We start from the raw sequence: 7938 nt of genomic DNA on the forward strand, positions 1-7938 counted from the left end.
ACCCGGAAGATTTTCCTCTTGAAAAAGCTGTTTTGATAAGATTTATTTTGAAATGGGATTTACAGAAACAAAATAACGCTACCAAGAAGACTTACAGCACAGGAAATTGCATCGGAAGCAGAAAGACAGTGACTGATGCACTGCTGGTTCTCTGAACTGAAGCCATGTGCTTGAATGGTTGCATTAATGGAGCATATCGGTGACGTGTTCAAGTTCAGGTTGAAGGGGGATTTTGGCCATTGCTGGTAATCAATCAACTGAGAGCCAGTATTCATTTTTTACATACCCGAGTGGAAGTGAGTGGGCGCGTACAACCTGGACATTAGAATCTTTCTCTATGGCTATAATATCATCTGTCATATGTGCAACATACAACAACATGAAGCGCCTGCAACAGGTGGATGTCTCTGGGTCGTCCAAGTACACGTTTGGGATACTGTAACTCTTCCGTTTCCTTTCTTACAAAGTTGAATTAAACATACTATGCTATATATAAGATGTGAGTCAGTGCATTTCTGACAACATATGTGATGGTACACTTAACAGCTACATTACATGTAGCTACATTACACTCTACCAAGAGCAGCTAACAAACATCTGTCAAAACAGATAAAGTGTTGGGAGTTTAGGTGAATGTATGTGTTTTACTATTGTTAGCCTTTATTATATAAGCAATTAAGAAAAATCTGCAACATGATAATCAGATACTTTGTATCAGAAGAGGTTATGCAAGTAATTTAGTGCTAGCAAAGATTCAAAATATAAGAAACACTAATGTTGTCAGACATATGATATAAAGTGTGATGATGATGTGGCACAAATACAGTATATATATATATATATATATATATATATATATATATATATATATATATATATATATATATATATATATATAGAGGGTGAGTCCTTGAACAGTAAAGATGGGCAAAGAATCTCAGTGTTAGAAAATCAGTGATATGCTTCAAAACAAGAAGCATTAAAATGGATTTGTGTAGTTCTTATTTTACTAATATTTTCATTAAGTGAATTAAGGAATCTGGGGGAATTTCAGTGCATAAAAGGCAAGGATGTAAGACTAAACTGGACGCATGTAAATCCCTCAGATGACTTGATATAACCACATTAGCAAGGCATTACTTTGGGGATGCTGCCTTCAAGACAACATCTTTTCAACAGGTTAATGCAAAATCATATTCTATACACATTAGAAAGATAGAGGGTGCGGGTACCAGACTGTTCTGCCTACAATCCTAACATGTCCCGAAAAGAGAATTTGTGGAGAATTTTGAAATGAAACTTCAGATACATTTTCAGGAAGAATGGAAAAAAAATGAAAACTGAAACTTTTCATCTCTTGGTATCAACACCAAAACACCTTTAAAGATCTCATATTTTCCTATGTTCAAGTGTATTTATTTTTATAAAGTATTGCAATTAACTAGTTTAACATAGAACCCAACAAAAATGTTTCTCATTTAAAAGGTTTTCATTTAGCCTCTTTTTTTTTATTTTCTATTTTTTAATGTTGACCAGTTTCCTCTATCCACAGCCCTTCCCCAGATATCCCCACTCTGCTGTTTTAGTCACGTTTCTGAACCAATCAAACACAGAATATAGCAGGACTGACACATGGAGTTGTTCAGCACATCTCCCTCGTATGCACTTATCAGAATCAAAACAGCGTCTGTAAAATAGTTGAGAATGGCGAGACAAGATTGAAGAACCGCACTGCGAATCTGATCCAGAAAGTTAACGTGGCCGTGAACCATCCGGACAGCTGTTGCAGGACACCTCCCAACACAAGTTGTGGAACAATAGCGTGAGCAACAGAATCATTTATCATTGATATCAAGCTTTTTGCTTACTTTATAATATATTCACGTGTATATGCAAGTCTTGTGCAAACAATGCAAAACAAGGTACAGAACTGTAAAGAGATACATATAATTAATATACAATTAATACATATTCTGTAGATGAATATGTTTACCTTATGTTTGCCTGAATCCTGTTATTTTTTGTGAGAAAATCAAAATGTCTAAAAAAAATCAAAAATACAAATATCGCTACCTTGACAACATGCAGTCTCAGTGGGTGGGCTTTTTCTGGCCAAGCTGCTACACCACAAGAATAGGCCACAAGAATAGGGCAGAGCTCATGTGGGGTCCAGATGCAGATGTTCTGTGATGGGAGTCCAATTATGGTTTCTCTTGACTTTATGTCTAACACATTGCATTCTCAACACACTGACACATGCTTTTTGTCGATTAGGCGTTTGTGAACTGCATAAAATTCAACTGGATGACATAAAAGATTAATATATGATGCAACAAATCATTTTTGAACTATTTAATGTCAAGAAAATCCTAATATTATATTGTGAGAATGAACGATAGCATTACAAAGACGTCAACGCTTAATTGTTTAAACTTGTTTTTTGGAAGGTGATACAGGCCCCACAACATGTAAATTCGATCAGTGAAACATGGACACTTTCTGTTCTGATCCATTAACAATATGCACAGTGATATATTATTACTGTTTCAGTCACTGTGAGTTTCAGTCATGCTATTGTGAAACTGAGCCCATTGTTTCATTGCCAGTTTATCCCCCACACAGGTCGGACAGGATGCACTTAGGCTGAGAACCAAAGAGGAACTGACACATGCACTCATCATTACCTTAACCATCACAGGAATCATGTAATAGACCACAGAAAGACATCATTTCCATAAGCTCTAGCCATATCTTTCCTGATGACTGACACCTGGGCTAGTTAGCGCCCTCATTAAAAAGTACTTAATGAAATAAGGTGTTTAAACACCAGTTTTACACTGAGGTCTTTGTGGTTTATGAATCCACACAGCACAGATGGAAAAATGGAGGCTGCATATGCAGGTAAAGTCTTGCGAGATCCAATAAAACTAACACCTTTTTTAAGGTGAATATCCTTCTGTAAGGGCCTGTGTCTACATGTGGAACTTTTACATTTCCTTTTGGCTGTAACTCTCTAGGAGAGCTCGGAAAGGCCACCGCATTCCCACAAAGTGTAAGTCATATTTATTTGTCCAATTTGGAAAAAAAGCACCAAAGGTTTTCTAAAATATCACTGGTATAGCTTTGCGGTGGTTTTTAAATGAATAACTACTTAAATGGAGAAGGAATGACGATTGTTCGTCAGATTATCTAAAGAAAAACTATTTTTCAGAGAAATTAATCAGAGTTGCTGGATCCAGCAGGCTGTGTATAACCTTATTGAACTCAGAGAGATGAATGTTCTTTAATAGTTGATTCTGTTCAACAAGAAAGTAAAAAAAAAAACCCTTTTGTCACAAAGATAGAAAGAGAGAAAAAAGAAGGAGGTAAATAGAGAGCAGAATGATAGAAAGGGACCACAAACACAGCAAAGCAAAAGAGAGCCGAGGTGCTAATGCAGGCCACGTTTTAGGAAAATCATTTTCTCCTCAAGGTTGGACAACAGTTAACACAACGCTTTCTCAGATTATATTAAAATAGTACAAATTTTTCACGCTCAATTTATATTACACTGGCTGTCAGTCAGCACATGTATACTCATCAGTGTTTGTTGTTTTTGAAACATGAATGCTGTTTTTAGTTAAGTAAAATCATTTTGCAAGGAGTATTGCACAACCAGTTGTTAGACGTCTGCGCCGTTTATGGTGTGAATAAGCATGTATATGTGAGGTTTTTGCATGCACGCGTGCCTACATATGTTTGTATTTTGTGAGGGGTTAACCTGTCTATGAAGACGGGTGTTGGCACACTAGTTTAAAACATGACATAATTCATGAATTCTTAACTTTTGCTTGCTTTCTTCCAATGTAATCAATCTCTTGGGCCTCCGGTTCCATAAAATGCTGTATTTCAGTCTTCAACTTGATGAAAATCTGACAAATTATAGCTCAGCATGTGGAGCAATAAAAAAAAACGTCTATTTATTGCAATGTTAATTAGGTTGAGTTCTAAAAACCCTCCAAGTCAAACAATTAGGCCCACTTAATCACGTAAGAATACAAAATATTTCTAGTGTTAATTTAATTTATTAAAAGTGTATGCAATGGAAACTTCAATTTAGAAAAAAAAAAAATGAAAAAAAGTGCAACCTTGATGCATCTACTTTTGGTGAGTGCATTCACATGTGAGCTCATTGGGACTGCTTGTGGTGGCTCACTGACCCACACAGTTTGCAGTGTAACTCCCGGTGCTGAGGGGCCACCCTTCTTCAGCCGTTTGGCAATCCAGCTCACATCAAAGCTGATGGAAGGCTGGCCAGTGGCCCAGCACCATGACAGACTGGCGGGGAGCCCGGAACTCGAACCCCTGGCTTAAGGCCTACAGGCCTGGGGCTGGAGGTTGACAGGACCCAGCTATGAGGGTCTGATGAATGTGTTCTGGCACTGGGCTAGTGATGTGTGTAAGTCTGCATGCGTGCATAAACACACACACAAAACTCAGACTTTAAAGACACGGTTATGATTGGCCGCACTGAGAGGACCAGCTTTAGGTCTTCTTACACCCAGAAATTTTGTTCCCAGGGGTCTCACAGACAAACGCAGAAATGCAAACTGCAAACACATACCACATAGCAGCACACATCATTAAAATATGACCTTCTTCTGAGCCTTCATTCTAGATGGAAAACATTATTCATTACTGACAAAGACAATAGCAATGCGCTTTTGAATCCAAAAAGCTCATATACTTTGACATATATTCATATAGTTTGACCTGAGTTCAGTCTTAGAGAAAGACCAGTTATCTAATTCATAGTACCTCATACTTGCTTGGAACTGGTTGCAATTCCCCTTCTGCTTATATGCCAAAATAGAAGCAAAATTTATAGCAATCAAGATAAAATAGCAGCTGAAAATGGATTCAAGACAATGGTGGACTTTTGAACCGCTTAAACATATAATACATGTGTCATAATATATTAACGCTGAAAGTGTGTTGTATTAATCCTACTTTCTTATTGGCTAATGAAAAATGAAATACTGGCATCTATGTAGAACGAGAAAATAGCAGAGAAGATAAAAACCTGAGTGCTGTGAGACTGACTTTGGAGCAAAAATGGAAATAATACTATCCAGAATGTCTTTCTGACAACAAAGCCCAAATATACAACAAAGACAAATTACATTCAGCCCTGCAGCAAACGGGGGAAATATCTGGTGCCAACATTTTTCCTCACTGTCTCCCTTGTCTTCACAGTTCACTTTTCATTCTTAATGTAATAACAAAGTTTCCAAAAACTAGAATGCAACAGAAAACTTTTTTTTAATGTTTTTTTTAACAGGTACAAATGGAATTGGCTTTTCCTTTTTTAGAGTTTTTACTGATCATTTCCATAAGAACACGCTAAAGTTTAATGTCAGCAACACATAAAAACACAATACAACCACATAGTAAGCTTTACTGTTGTATAATATCACTTAAAAGTAGGCGTTTATTGATTTGAAACTAATTGTAGCAGTCTTGCACGAGGAATCTGTGCCCATCCTTGCTGAAAACGAGATTTCAGCTGCTCAGCAGTCTGGCCACCGATGTGTGATTCTCCACTTCCTGTTGCGCCACACGTTTTCAGAAGCAGGCGGATCTGGACTGTGAGTAGGCCCGTCAAGCACATGTACTGCAGCTTCAAACCCAGACTCTTGGGAGCTGTGCAAAAGTCTGGCATTGTCCTGTTGAAATAACCACAGACCTCTGGGGAGAAGATGTTAACCCGATAGTGGTGCATGTTTATCCAGTTTTTAAAATGAAGCTCTGTAGGATATCCGTGTCATGTGCACTGCTGTACCCCTATAATGTAATTTTTCATGTTTCCCTGATAAGAATCTAGTTGGTCTTTTATTATTGTCATTATTGTATTTGGGCTGCAGAAGCCAACATCTGTTCTTCCCAAAAGCGAGCTGAAATATGGATTCATTCGACCACAGAACATGTGCCCATGTCTTGAGATGAGCTCGTGCCCAGAGAACTTTTTGTGATTTCGGTGCACTGTTGATAAATGATTTCCTGCTTGTGTTATAAACTTTCAGCTTACATTTGTGGATGTAACGCTAAAATGTACCGAGTAACAATAGTTCTCCAAGGTAGAATCATTAAAATTACTTGTGCAATGTTGCCTGGGAGCTTAAAGGATGCGTGTGTTAAACGGTGGCTCTTTCTTCTTTTTTTTTCTAAAAACAGCTGTCTGCATATATATTAATGGTTAAAATACTTGAAGTACTCAGTCTGGTTGAAACACTTTTGAAAAACTCCCTCAAGAAACTTTTCATGTTATGAAACAAAGGCTCTAACATAACAGGGTTATTTCCAGTTCTACTCTCCAGATCACTGATCTATTTAAAGGAGGAGAACAGTGTCCATCTCTGCCTTTCTAAACAATGCACAATTGCCAAGTTTGCTGCTGGTCAAAACTACTCATAGGCTTGTTGGGAATGGACCTCCTTAGATGTTTGGAAAGGAAGATAAGTTTATTCCAGATGCTCCAGCTCAGCTAGTTAAGAGCTTGACTCGAGGATCAGCAGTTGGACTCTGTCCAGTGACACAGCTACGTACAGGTGGCCGTGGCACCATATTCTGAGTTCTGCTCTTGAGATGTTCCGGTTTCGTCTGGTCCTAACTGGGAAGAGCTGACCTTTAACACTCAGGTCCAAGATCAAAATTCTGCTCACTCTTTTGGAAAGTTTTGATATGCCACACCATTACTCACACTCATGTCCTGGGGATGACACACCCTTCTGAATTTATACAATAAAATAATGTCTTGGGCACAGATAGCAGTTCTTACCTAGAAAATAAATTCATATATATATCCCATACACATATCAACCTCTGGATCCTCTCAATACACCTTTCATTTGCATATTTACTTGATAATTCCTTGTCGGGAAGTTTAAGTTATTATCTAATATATTTGCCTCATTTTTGATATGTTTAAATGACTCAAGAACAAAGTTTAATCTTTTATTTGTGTCTTCTGAAGAAAGGTTCTGACAAATTAAGACTTGAGAGATTTCAAAATGTGTTGTATTTTCAATAATCTCCCAATCTTTCTGGAAATGGGGTTGTACTTCACTTTAAAAAAAATCCTCATTTCCCTCCTGCCTGGCTTTTTTCAAACTTTCTTTTGGATGTCAACGAAAATAAATCTGGTTTCCTGTTTATAGAAAAGACAGCCAGAAACCAAAATGAGAACAGTGCTCTGTCCACAAACAATATACAGTATTGGTTTCATCATGTCCCGTGAAAAGGATAAGAACCTTGCACAAGATGTGCCTCAGGTGCTCGGTGTTAAAGTCATCTCTGTGTGCTTAGTACACTGATTCCCAGCTAGTCTTCAGTTTATTCTTTAACTCATCACTTGTGCTGTGATTCTTAATGACTCCTGGAGCGTGATAGCACATCTCCAGCCTGGGTAAACAATAATGCTAATGAAGGCTGTGTGTTAACCCGATGCAGAGCACCGAGCCGCCATCAGCCCTGAGGCAAGGCTAATGAGACACAATTAAATTATATGAAGGTATTCCACAGTGCCACCTCTTAATAAAACTTGGATATGACTGTGTTACATGGCACGTTTTCAAAATACACACAGTTGAAACTTAACTAAGCTCTTGTATTAAGGTGAGGAACCTAAAATGTACCAGGTGTTACAAACTCTCCTCACAAGGACTGATTGCTTCTGTATGTTGTGTGGAAATCTCAGACTTAATAGATTTGAATTCAGTCTGAAGACATCCTGTGTAATCAGCGGGAAGGAGCACTAATGAGGAGGTTGCCTTTAAGGCACCATACACAGGGGTTTCCAAAAAAAAAAAGAAAGAAAGTTTCCTCTAAGCCCCACTCGCTTTGTCCCTGGTTCACAATGAGGTGAATCAAGGTAGACCAGTAAAACCAGTCAGCTATCCC

This window comes from Cololabis saira, chromosome 12 (genome assembly GCF_033807715.1).
Source record: "Cololabis saira isolate AMF1-May2022 chromosome 12, fColSai1.1, whole genome shotgun sequence".
In the NCBI taxonomy this organism is placed as follows: Eukaryota; Metazoa; Chordata; class Actinopteri; order Beloniformes; family Belonidae; genus Cololabis; species Cololabis saira.